The following is a 13,319-nucleotide window of genomic DNA, read 5'->3' as shown; positions in this document are numbered from 1 at the left end:
GAACTCACCTCGGGCGATTCGAATGAAAAATCGATACGGAAAGCGGGATGTTCAAGTGAAGCCTTGAACACAACCTGATCCTAATTAACATGTAATGACACATAAAGGAGTCAAATGAAGGTATTTCCTTACTAAATGTGGTGGAGAACCACTCTAAGAACTTGGGACAACTCACACTAAGTGCTAGGACCTTAAAGGATTGCATGTGGGAGGTGTATGGCCACCTTAAAGGTGTGTACGGCCATGGGTGTGCGGCCCAAAGGGTGTGCGGCCGTACACTCATGATGATAGGTGCCTTTGTGGTGTTTTGAAGACCCAAAGTTGCATCCATGAAGTGTCCTAGGTCCATACTTAGTTGTAGTACAAGTTTAGGGTCTTAGGAAATGAGTTTGTGGTCCTAGGGTGTGTGTGTGGTCGCACACGGGAGTGTGCTGCCGCACACAAGGGTGTGTGGTCGCACACTTGGGTGTGTGGTCACACACTTGGGTGTGTGGTCGTACACCCAAAAAGATAATGTCCAAAATGCCAATTCCAAGGGTGTAGCAAGGCTAGGTTCGTGTCCAACTCGAAGAAGGAAGTCCAACTCTCACTTTGGAGGGTCTTTTAGGGGTGTGCGGCCAACCTTATGAAGGTGTGCGGCCGCACGCCATCAAAGAGTGAAGAACATGATGAAACTTGATGAATAAAGGCTTAGATGAAGTGGTGCTTCAAGTACAACAAGCTAAGGGATGGATTACTCACGTTTTTTAGGCCCTGGGAGGGTTTGCGGTTGAAGAGTCTTGAGAGAAAAGGTGTTGTGTGCTGCCAGGATGTTAAAGGAATGAAAGGAAAGGGGTGTTCCCTTTATATAAGGGTGGGTATGCTGCCATATCGAGGGGTGTGCGGCCGCACACCCATGTGTATGGCCGTACACTCCTCCTGAAGGTCTGTATGGCCCGGTTTTTTCACCCTACGACTTGCTGACTCATTCCTACCCTCAACCTTGGCTATACTCAAGCTTAGAACGCTTAAATGGACCCTTAAACAGTACAAGAAGTTATCAGAACCGAGATTAATGTAGATTAACTGACTAGATGTACCAGGTGAAAGTTTCGGGTTGTCACAAAGTTGGAGGACCAAAAGTGCCAACTCCATAAACTAATGTGGCAAAAACTGAGGTATCACATTTGGTAAATGTCAAGGACCAAAAAACCTTTGTGGGTAGTAGTAGAGAATATCGAAGATAAGGGACCAAAAGTGCCAACTCCACAAACTATTGTGGTAAAAACTTGAGAGGTGACATTTGATAAACGCATACCAAAAGTAACAAAATATTTAAACCTTTGTGGCTAAATTATGATTCATCAGAAAGTTACTATTCCGAGTGGCATGTCTTTTAATATATACTAGTGGAAACCCCACGTGCCGTTTGCATGGGTTTGAATGCATTTTGTTCGAACCTTTACAATATTTTGAAACTTACCAACATAAACTGAAAGTATAATTCCACAATTGCCTAATTAGGTTACTTTTTCAATGTACAAGGTTTTAATAAGGAAAAAAATGTAAGAACAATGTTGTAATAAAGGCAAATAAAAGTACGATCCTATAATAAACAAATAAATGCAACTACGTTGCCACTTATTGCATTTATCCCCTTACAAAAATCCACTTAGTTCAACTATCATGAAATAACCATTGAAAATTTCAAGATCAAAACAGTTAGAAGAGGGATTTTCAGAGTCTTATGGTAACAACCTTTATTGGTGACAAATGAAGACAAGGCTCCCCAATACCGCGAACAATAGAACCGAGTCTTTGTAAATTGACTGTACCACTCTCTCTACAAATCCATTGCTTGTTCCAAGTCGCACAAAACACTAAATCAGAAAACCACAAATCAATGAACAAATACGATTCAATCAAAAAAAGCATGCATCAAGACTATGAAATGAAGTTACTGTGCTAAACAAAAAGGCAACATTAGTGTCCTAACTCATAAGAAACCAAGTGTTTTTGATGAACCAGAAAAAGGAATTTTCTGGATTATCAAAACCTACCTCTAATTTTGAATACGAACACATAAATTTAGCTATGTCATCCAACATCTAACTCAACTGTTATCAATCTTAAATAAGGAAGGAAGGGACACAAACACATATGTTGACCAAAACTACAATCTGTAAATAGATTGATTTGGAAATGTGACACAATAAAATTGTTTATTAGTAGTAAAGTAATTATAGGGAGACAAATTTTATGACTTTCTTCCAATTCTGACCTCAAAATCTGAACTTTTGTCCATCAACTATTGAGATGGGTGCTATGTTATCACTGTATTTATCGATTGATATATTGTCTGCCATTATGACTGAATTTGGAGTCGAATGATGAGGTTCAGTCGTCTTCCTTGCAAGTTCATCATCAATATCGATGCAATTAAAAGACGTGGATATGTCTTGATGTGATGAATCCTACAAAATATGTGACCACACATGTTTACCTTAAGAAAATAAACCCAAATGAAAAGTACCAAGTCTTGCATATTCAAAAGAAACATCCAAAGAACAGGGAAAACATCCATCTTTTGCAAAATTGTTGCATTTTAATTTCTCATTTTTCTTTTTGATCCCTCTATCACCAAAAAAAATAAAAATGTATAAAAGTGAGATCTAACCCCATCAAACCAAGCAACCTTTTAAAAAAACTTAAGAAGGAGATGAAGAAAAAGTTACGATTCGTTTTTGGTTTACTTTAGTAAGATGAACGTAAAAGATAGGAGTCGTAGAAATTACTTGTTTCAATGAGATTGGAAGGGTTAATTTTCTACGTACTTCTGGTACCATAGCAACCATTATTTTCGGTACTATTGCCCCGAAATATATGCAATCCCCACAATGGCAGTCGACACTGATGTTCCTGTTGGATTAGATGTCTAAGTCCATAACTATTATCGGTATATACTCGACCCGAGAGTAGCATGGTCCATTTGGGTTGCATAACACCAGGACAATTTGTTAGGATGAACTCTTGAGAGAAGGTTATATATGATTTATTAATATATTATAAGTTCTAATATATTAATATGAAATCATATGTTTTAATTAGTATTGATCAAGAATTAATTTGGAATTAATCTAGTGATCAAAAGAGACTAATTAAATCTATGGTGACTAATTATGGTAATTAGTTATATTTATATGTGTTGGAATTATGATCCATGTTGGACCAAGTTTATGTATGGACACATAAAGAGTTGGGCCACATGAACCATGGATCATAAAACCTATGGGTATGGATTTGGGTTATACCCATGACCCTTGGAATCCTACATATAAATAGGTCACTCCATAGCCAAAATCGCCACTTGTAGTTCTTGGAGCTCATGGAGTTGATTTTGGTGTGGAAGGAATTCTCTCTCAAGATCCAGCTTTGTCCTAGGTGAGTTGTGAGCCAATTGAGGCATTCATACTTTTGGTGCTAAGCTCTTAAGGCCAAATACAACAATGTTTCAAGCTACATAAAAGGTATGTCATCCTAACTAGTACTTCATATTGTTTATGTCAATTGCATGCTAGTTATAGGCTTAATGCTATTGAAATACTATTACATTTATAATTAGAGAAAACATAGATCCAAGGCATTTAGGGTTGTATGTGCACCATAGGATGTTGTAATATACAAAACCCAACAGTGGTATCAGAGACATGGGTTGTTTTCTAATATAGTTGATGTTTTATAACTTTTCAAAGTGAAAAAATTCCAAATTTTTGCCTTCTGCCCAGTGAACTCATCGAGTCCACTGGGTGACTCGCTGAGTAGCATGCATTTTGCCTTGGACTCGTCGAGTCCAGTATGGAGCTCGACAAGTTGGCAGTCCAGACGGCAAAATTTCGAGTTTTTTGGCCTGTTTTGGCTTAGAATCATTACCACAAAACGTTTTTGTTCATAAAATTTGATTTTGTTGTTATGGTAATGATGATTCTCTTCCAATTAAAAGATAATTGTCATAATTTCAAGATTTGTATTAGTTTATATGTTTATGCTAATTTCTTGAAGGTTGATGATATGCATTCTCTTGTTCTTATGAGTTAGTTTAGATTAATAGAAAAATTATATGATAATTGGTTTTCGATTCAAATTGATCTAAAAGTTGTTTATAATATGAGTTTTTGTAACTTGTCCTCAAGTTATATGAAAAGTCTCATTTATGAATTTTAAAACTCATAAAATTTCCATAAGTTATGAAAATGAAGAGTCTCATTTTTAAATGTTTTTAAAGTCTTCCATAACTTGTCCTCAAGTTATGGAACTTGAAGAGTTTTTCATTAAACTACTTTAAACTCATAAGTTATGGAAACCAAAGGTTTTTGAATTGTTCAAAACTTGCCCTCAAGTTTTGGAATTTGTAAAGTTACCCCCCCCCCCATGTATACTTTAATTCAAACCCCTAGAATTTTAAAAGTTTAAAATTCAACCCTTATACTATTATAATATTATAGGTTTAATATTTATATATATGTATAAGAGTAAGTCAGTCTTACCATTAGTAGGCCTCATTCACGAAGCCGGTCTATAAGAGGGTATAAGGTTACTGCCTATAAAATGGCAGTTTAATGGGTGTCCACTCTCACCCAATGTTTCCTTGACTGGTGGAGGGTCGTTAGCCGAACGGGATGGACAGGACATTAATTATCCCTTCATTAAAAGTATAATGATAAATATAAAGTAACTAAACTTTATTAAATTCCCAATCTTAGTTACTTTAGGAAAATGTGAATTTGATGCTAACCCATGAAATTGCACTTTGCACCTTGTTAAGTCGTTAGTGGAGCGTGTGTGGTTAACCGGCACACTAATATGGGACTAACAATGTGTGGCAAAGGGTAGCTTGATGTTAATCATAGATCAATGAAGCGTGTGTGGTTAACCGTCACATTGATTAGGTGGTTGTAACATTAAGTGTACCAAGTTAATTTGCTTGGTTATTCGCTACTTGTTTGTGATCCTCGGCATCCCAGTCACAAACTTGAAGGGCACAATCGAGATTTAAACATGCCATTGAATAGTTCAATGAATCTCAAAAGATCTAGAGTTTCAATTCATTTAAAACCTAATGTTAAATTCTGTTTTTCATGGTGGAAATTGGTAAATCGTCATTTACCTACCTTCAAATATTTTGTAGCTTGGATTACGTCATCCCTCTTCCAAGTTATAAAAATATTGTGTTGGGTCCTAGCCTTAATATTTCATATTGGGTCTTATATTAAGGACTTAAATCAACTAAACTTGAATTTCTCCCTCATAGATGTCTAGTTATAACAACTATGGTCTTCCTTATCTTTTTGGATAAAGTTGTCCTAATCAAGATGATATCCCAAATGGCGATCAAGGTGAAAGATTAATCCCTTTGTTGTGCAATAATGGGACTGGAAATCATACTTCACCTCCTCCACCTCCTCCAATTGTTCTCCCTAACCCACAAGTTCTTGAATAGTTCAAGGTCACTCAATCCCTATTGGCAAGCAGTGTCTATATATACTCACATCTTGGAGATGAAGTCTCATATTGACAAGATGGGAGAGTTGGGTGTCGAAGTCTCAAGGAAGTTGACTGTTGACTGGGTTCTTCAATCGCTTTCCGAGTCATATAGTGAGTTCATTAAGGACTACTATGTGACAGACCACGACATGACCCTTAATGATCTTACCTATTTGCTTGATGTTGCTGAATCAGCAATGATTTGGAGCACTGGTAAGGCAAATTTTATTGGAAGATCTACTTCCCAAACTTAAATGGACATTGACAATGGAAACATTGGAAGTCCAGAAAAGTCTTCTCTTCCCGATGGAAAGGGATCGGCCATTGTCAACCCAGTTGACCAAATGGTAAATAGAAAGGCTAAGTCTGAGATAGTCCCGTGTACCATTCCTGAAGAGTCCATATGTTTCTATTGCTAAAAGAAGGGGCATTGGTTGCGAAGCTGCCCTATTTACCTAAAAGTTCACTAGGATGGTAAAAATCAATAATTTGACTATGATTCAGGTAAAGTCCACTATCTAACTCAATTAAGTTCCCATTTGGAGATTCTTATTACATGATGTGACTAGGTCGCATTTTGATGTTTTGTAGAATCGAAGAAAAGAAAGGAAGCTTAAAGGAAGAATAAGCTAATTCTGATCGTGAAGAGATGGTTTTCGATCGCATGATCTAAAGATCATAATTTTGAGTTGCGCCTAAGAGTTATGATAGATTGCATAGGAATGGATAACAACATAGTTTTCATATGTATTTGCATTGTAAGCATAAGTTTTTCTGCAATTTTAAAATAAATAAAGAAAAAAAATTATTTTATTTCAAGTTTCCTTACAATGGGATTTGTTAAAATTGTTGTTTATATGATTCCATTGATAGCAATATTTGAAAATGGATTTGATTCTTTCGTTTGTGGTAGTGTCGAGAATTTTCCGAATAAGGAAAGATTCCATCACCCAAGTTTCAGTTGGATAGAAACTTGGAATCATGGAACTTGTATTGTATGATGAATGAGAATATTCATCTTTGGGAAATTAAGACTAATTCCTTGTTCACATGTATATGCGAGTCAAGTGAAGGACTAGGAGGTCGGGTACACTTGGTTGTGCGCTGATCAGGTCCACCACAAAGAACGATAAGGCCATTCGTCATGATTTACTAAAGTTTAGTAAATATGGTTGTGCTTACAAGTTTAAGAATAATTCTAAAACATTGGAAAAGTTTCAATGTATGGCAGGACGAATGAGAAGAATCAAATTAGGCAGAAAGATAAAAGTTTCTCCAATCTGAAAAGATGGGAGAGTACTTCAGTATCATGTTTTATGATCATCTTAATGATTAGAAAAAATAATATCACAATCGATCCTCTAAGGACATCTTAGTGCAATTCTTTGACTAAGAAGAGGAATCGTGAATTGTTGAAATGGTTAAATCAAAATATGAATCATACTTCGTTCCAAAATTTAGTCTTAGAGTAATACTCCAAGATCGAGCCTTGAGTAACATAATGTTAAGAAGGTTTATAACACTTGTCAAATGTAGAGTAAAATGCTTTCTACTCTTGTACATTTGAAGTTGGTAAGTTGTGATGTCTTGGATAAGACAAAGACCAACTAAGACCAATTGTATGAAGTGTTTATCTTGATAAAAATCCGCACTAAATCTTGAATATTTGTTTTGTCAAGGAATGGTTCTTGACGAAGAGAATCTTATATGTCAAGAGGTCAGTGGGAGTCTTTAATTTCTTGAAAGTTTCAAGAACTAATCAAGAGTAAACCTATTGCTAAACACTATCACACGACTGGAGGTTTGTAACCTATCGTCTTGACATATTCCTATTTATGTGCCCATTCTAGTTAAATTTGACTATGCATGTGAGTTCTATGTGTTCTCAGTTGCTTGCATAACAACTTGGAAGCAATGGTAGGCCCTTGAGCTACCAGGTGGCAAGAAATTAAGATTGAACAAGTTCAGTCCATATGAGTTTGGATTTGTCACTAACCTTGTCTTGTGATTATGGTTTTGACAAATTCATATGGATAGGAACACATACACTATAAAAATCTAAGTGTCATAAGGTTTCTTTCCATTTCATGAAAATGATTGTGAGAAAACGCTTTCACTAAGTAGATTTTAAAGAGATAGCAATTGTGGGATTTGCATTCTCAAATCTGATTATGATTACGGCATCCCTCTTCATAATTCGAATTGTGAGAAGCGGAAAAAGGTCTAAACATTATGATTACGTCATCCCTCTTCATAATTGTTTAGACATACATGTGAGCTATCTAAGGAAAAGTGTATGATTTTGATAAAGCCTTAGCAAAGAATCTCTTATCAGAAATATGAACTTTGGTAATGAAACTCAATAAAGTATTGATTTCTAGAAGTCCAGCTGATTTCTGGGTATATGTCAAAGCTAGTGGGAGCATAAGTGATATGCTAGTAAAGTAATTATTATGCTAGTGGGAGCATAATCAATTATGCTAAGTGTTGCAAGTTAGCAACGTTAATTATAGAAAACAAAGGTTTCAATTCGCCAAGTTGCAGGGTTCGAAAAGTTGTTTTGCTATAATTAAGGGAGAGGAATTCATACTTCATTTCAATTCTAAAAGCTTAAATTGAGATTTTAATCGAATTTAGTCAAGTATATATATGAATGTTATGTTGGAATGGTTCAACATAAGGAAATTCGATATATGGAAATATTAATTGTGTTCTTAACATTCGATTATGATTACGGCATCCCTCTTCATAGTCCGAATTTTGAGAACATGGCTAATAGAGAAAAATTATAGCAAAAGACTGGTTTAGGATCATGTCTTTATGTGAGACATTATGAATCGTATCCCATATGCTTCGGGAATAGGATCGATTGCATATGCTATAATATTTCTATGTGTTCTGAATTTTCCAAATGCATAGGTCATTAAGAGGGAAAAAGGAGCAGAATTGTATATGACTAAAATGATTAAGCAATTGTCGAGGACAATCTGAGGCTTACCAAAGATTGGTTGCTCATGGACAGTTGGAAGTATGGTGTAAATTTTGGAAGGACCATATTGACATATTCTGAAAAGAGGCAACTCTTGTTCTGAAGTGATAGTCAAAATGGGAATATGGAAATGTTTCCATTAGTGGAAGTTATTCTGTTAATCTGTGTAAGATTAGAAAACTTAATGCAAGAAGGATGTTCAAAGGAATGTACTTTGAATGTGAGACTTCGTTTCCATGGAATTGCTCTCCATTGGAATACTTTGTAATGTTTGTTGTCGAGTCTTTGTGACTTTTGTGCATAGTCATTACAAGAGGATCATTGCATATAAGTTTAGAATCTAACATATTGGCAAAGAATCTTGTATTCTTACATTATTCATAAGGATTTGGAATTGTGAAATGAGCATCATTGAAATGTTTTTAATTGATCTATTCCACAAAGAAAGGACCATAGGTAAACATAGTGTGCATGCTTGTAGCATGGGAAAACTATTGTTTTAGTTCAAGTATTAAGTTGATTATTTTAAACATTATACAATGAATAATGAGTAATCAATATGGCTCAAAAGTTTTGGGGCCATATAGGATTAGTATTATTCTTGTGTTTCACTTTGCATGTTTTGACTTCCCGAATAACTAGGTTATTCAAACCGTCCACAGTCGATCATACTTTGGAAGTAGGTATTGAGGCAAGACTGTCACGAATGGGTCTGTAGTATGTCTAGATGTTTTAGACATAGATGCAGTATTCATGAGTGCTCCTGGAATAAGATTTGAGTATTGGATTAAACCCACGCTCATTTGAATCACTTCATGGATTTTATCATGAGTGATCATGAGACGATAATATCTTATATTCTTCAAACGGATACGTGTGAGTTGTAGTTGCGAGTCGGTTGCACATTGACATATGTAAATGCACCAGTAACTTGGATGTTATAAAACATATTGTTGTGTGTAATTTGATGAGTGAGTACAAGCAAGCATTTGGGTCGAATTTTATCCATTCCTTTTACCCTATGTGGATAAAAGCGATATTTGTGGGCCCCCTGATGATTTGGTGATGACAACCCTAAGTGCTCAGTCGGGCCTAGACTAATTTGATTTGTTCAATTAGTCGGTCGTCATAAATCAGAAATCGGGAAACAACAGATGGACAGAGAGAATGACTATAATCCATGTCTCAGTCCATATGATATCTAGAATGGAGGAATATATGATCCCTTATTTAATGGACACGTGATTGACTAGGTCAGAGTTCGACAACGGCTTTTAAGAGCTATGATTGCTAGTCTGGATTTTGGAGTCGTATTTTCAATAATAGTTTTAGACTTATCCAAGTGGGAGACTGTTGGATTAGATGTCTAAGCCCATAACTATTATTGGTACGGACTCGACCCGATAATAGCATGGTCCATTTGGGTTGCATAACACCAGGACAATTTGTTAGGATGGACTCTTGAGAGAAGGTTATATATGATTTATTAATATATTATAAGTTCTAATCTATTAATATGAAATCATATGTTTTAATTAGTATTAGTCAATAATTAATTTGGAATTAATTTAGTGATCAAAAGAGACTAATTAAATCTATGGGGACTAATTATGGTAATTAGTTATATTTATATGTGTTGGACTTATGATCCATGTTGGACTAAGTTTATGTATGGACACATAAAGAGTTGGGCCACATGAACCATGGATAATAAAACCCATGGGTAAGGATTTGCGTTATACCCATGACCCTTAGAATCCTACATATAAATAGGTCACTCCATAGCCAAAATCGCCACGTGTAGTTCTTGGATCTCATGGAGTTGATTTTGGTGTGGAAGGAATTCTCTCTCAAGAGCCACCTTTGTCCTAAGTGAGTTGTGAGCCATTTGAGGCATTCATGCTTTTGGTGATAAGCTCTTAAGGCCAAATACAACAAGGTTTCAAGCTACATAAAAGGTATGTCATCCTAACTAGTATTTCATATTGTTTATGTCAATTGCATGCTAGTTATAGGCTTAATCCTTTGGAAATACTATTACATGTATAATTAGAGAAAACATAGATCCAAGGCAATTAGGGTTGTATGTGCACCATAGGATGTTGTAATATACAAAACCCAACAGGTCCTACCATTCCTTCTGTCTGCCTTTTTTTCTCTCTGCACACCAAAGTTGGAAATTAGGGGGGTAAAGCCAAAATCATCTAAAATCTAATTAACAAACCGAAACATACTTTCTTCAGATTAGAGGGCAAGACAAAAAGGTTTGAATGATCGTCGTTTATGGCAAACAAAAAAGAGATATATACGGAAAACGAAGGGGGGAGAGGCGTCAGTTCCTCATTGGAAGAGGACAACAATGAACAAAAGGTGGCAAGTGGAAGATTGACTAAGCACATCTAATGATATATATTAATATATATTATCAATCCGTAAATTTTAAAACAAATAAAAAAACAACAAAATGAAGGGACCCAAACTGCCAGACTTCAAAAGTTCTATGGCCAAAATCATATTTGTAACATCCGATTCGAGGTATCCTTCATGATGACCCTTGGTGTATGATTACATAGCAATTTGGTCCCAAGGGAGCATTATTGTATGGGGTAGCATACGTTGGGCATACCTCTTGTACGCGGGGCATACGTAATCAGGGGTCAAACCCTAATTTTTGGGTTTGGACCCTATTTAAGCAAGCTTATGCCCAAGGGTTCCTCCTCACCAGCCTCCTTAGCCTATTTTGAGTCCCATTTCAAATCCCTAACCCATTTCAAGAGGAGGTTGACATTTGTGTGTGTTTTGGTGTGTGTTTGGCGTATCTCTAAGAAGAAGAAGCTTGGTGGAGGAGCATTGAAAGAAGGATCTTGTAGATCTAGATTCCATTCATCATTTCCAGCTTCATAAAGGTATAAAGCTTTGACCTTCTTTATTCTATGCTTAGATCTAAATCTAGTAGACTTTTGGTCACTTTTTAGTCCCATAAATGAGATTCAGTGGGAATTTACCACTCCAGAAGTTATGAGTTGCTCTTCTTGATGTTTCTGAGATCCCTAGTCCATAAAGTTGCCATCTTGATGGTTGAGGATAAACCATGCATGAGTATATGTCAATTTGGTGAAAGTAGAATGCTAAATCTAAGTTTTGAGTCCTTTTAAGCCATGCAAAGGCACCATGTTAGTGACTTTATGGAGTAAGATGTTCCCCAAGGTCTGGATCCGAAAAATGGACGTTTGGTCTTAAAGCATTAAGTGCTTAATGAGGTTTTGCTGATCAGAGGCGTATGCCAGGCATACTCTAGCGTACGTTGCACGTACGTGGATGAAGCCTCGTAATCTTGGTCGCAAGGCAGTACGTTGGGCGTACCCAAGTGGTAGGCTTAGCGTACTCAATCAGGGGCCTTATGGGCTTTTTAGATTTTAGGCCATTGGACTTTAGAGTTTTGGGCCCTTGTTGGGCCACCATTTTTCCTGAGTTGGGCCATTGCTAGGCCATGGGCCTTCATGGATTTAGGCCAATATTGGGCCTTGAGTGTTTTTTAGGAATTGGGCCATTTGAGGGAGGGGTAAAATGGTCTTTTACCCTCGGAGTCGGGATAAATTGATTAAAGTCCCGATTATGGTTTATGACCCAATTATTAATTAGGGTTTTATTTGATTGGTTAGTGCGGGGATTCTCTGGTTCAGTAGCCCGAGCATATATTCGATTGTCAACGGACCGAGGTGAGTTTGCTCACTATACTGTAGGACACTAGGGATTGTATGTGCTTGTAGTCTTCGTGACTCCTGTTGTATGTGTTGTATGTATATGTGCATGTTTGTTATATGCATGTGGGGTGAAATAGACCTAGGGGTGAAATAGACCCGGTACAGCCTTGTGTTGTCATATGAGTTGAAATAGATTCGGCAGTGAAATAGACCCAAGGGTTAAATAGACTAAGTACAGCCTTGGCTAACATATGAGTTGAAATAGACTTGGGGATGAAATAGACTCGGGGGTGAAATAGACTCGGTACAGCCTTGAGGTGACGTATATGTATGGTATGCGGTATTTTAGGGAACTCACTAAGATTTGTGCTTATAGTTTTTAGTTTTTGTTTCAGATACTTCCGATTCAAAGGGGAAGATTTGGGGATGATCGCATTGCGCTCACCATGATTTTCCTATTATTTAACTCCAGTTCGGAGCTTGAACTTTTAGTTTAGGGGGAGGGGGCGAAAGTATAATATGTATAAAAGTTGGAGAACTGGGGGGGGCATTCAAATTTTATAGTTTTAGGCCTAATATGTAAATTTTTTAATAGTTATGGACTAGTTCTTAAAAAACAGGGTGAGGAGGGGGCCACATCCCCCTAGCCCTTAAGAATATCAGTCCTTGTTTGACTCTGATGTACTCTTGGTATGTTTATGGCTGCTCTCTGAGTACTTTATGGTTTTGACCAATATGTTTGGCTGATAGTTTATTTAATATAAATACAAAAAAATTTGGTTTTGAGTTTTGGGACATTACAAGTTGGTATCAGAGCCTTGGTTTGATGGATTCGAGCATACTCGTGGGTGTACTTGAACTCAAACTGAGGATTTGGTATATTTTTCATAAGAATAAATGTTTATAAAAAAATGTAATAAAAGAAAGGGGTGTGGTGCATGAAATCGACCGAGCTCAAGTAAGCTTTCCCAAAATACCCATATATTTTCCTGTGATATGCTTTGAATTGTGAATCTATGAATTGTAGGCTAGACTAGGGCTAAGGATCTGCTCAAGAATTACATGATAGAATTCTAGGAGAGATGCCTTTATATGCCTATTGTATG

This window comes from Lactuca virosa, chromosome 7, assembly GCF_052849685.1.
Source record: "Lactuca virosa cultivar CGN04683 chromosome 7, Lactuca_virosa_CGN04683_v6, whole genome shotgun sequence".
In the NCBI taxonomy this organism is placed as follows: domain Eukaryota; kingdom Viridiplantae; phylum Streptophyta; class Magnoliopsida; order Asterales; family Asteraceae; genus Lactuca; species Lactuca virosa.
This window is presented reverse-complemented; position numbering follows the sequence as displayed.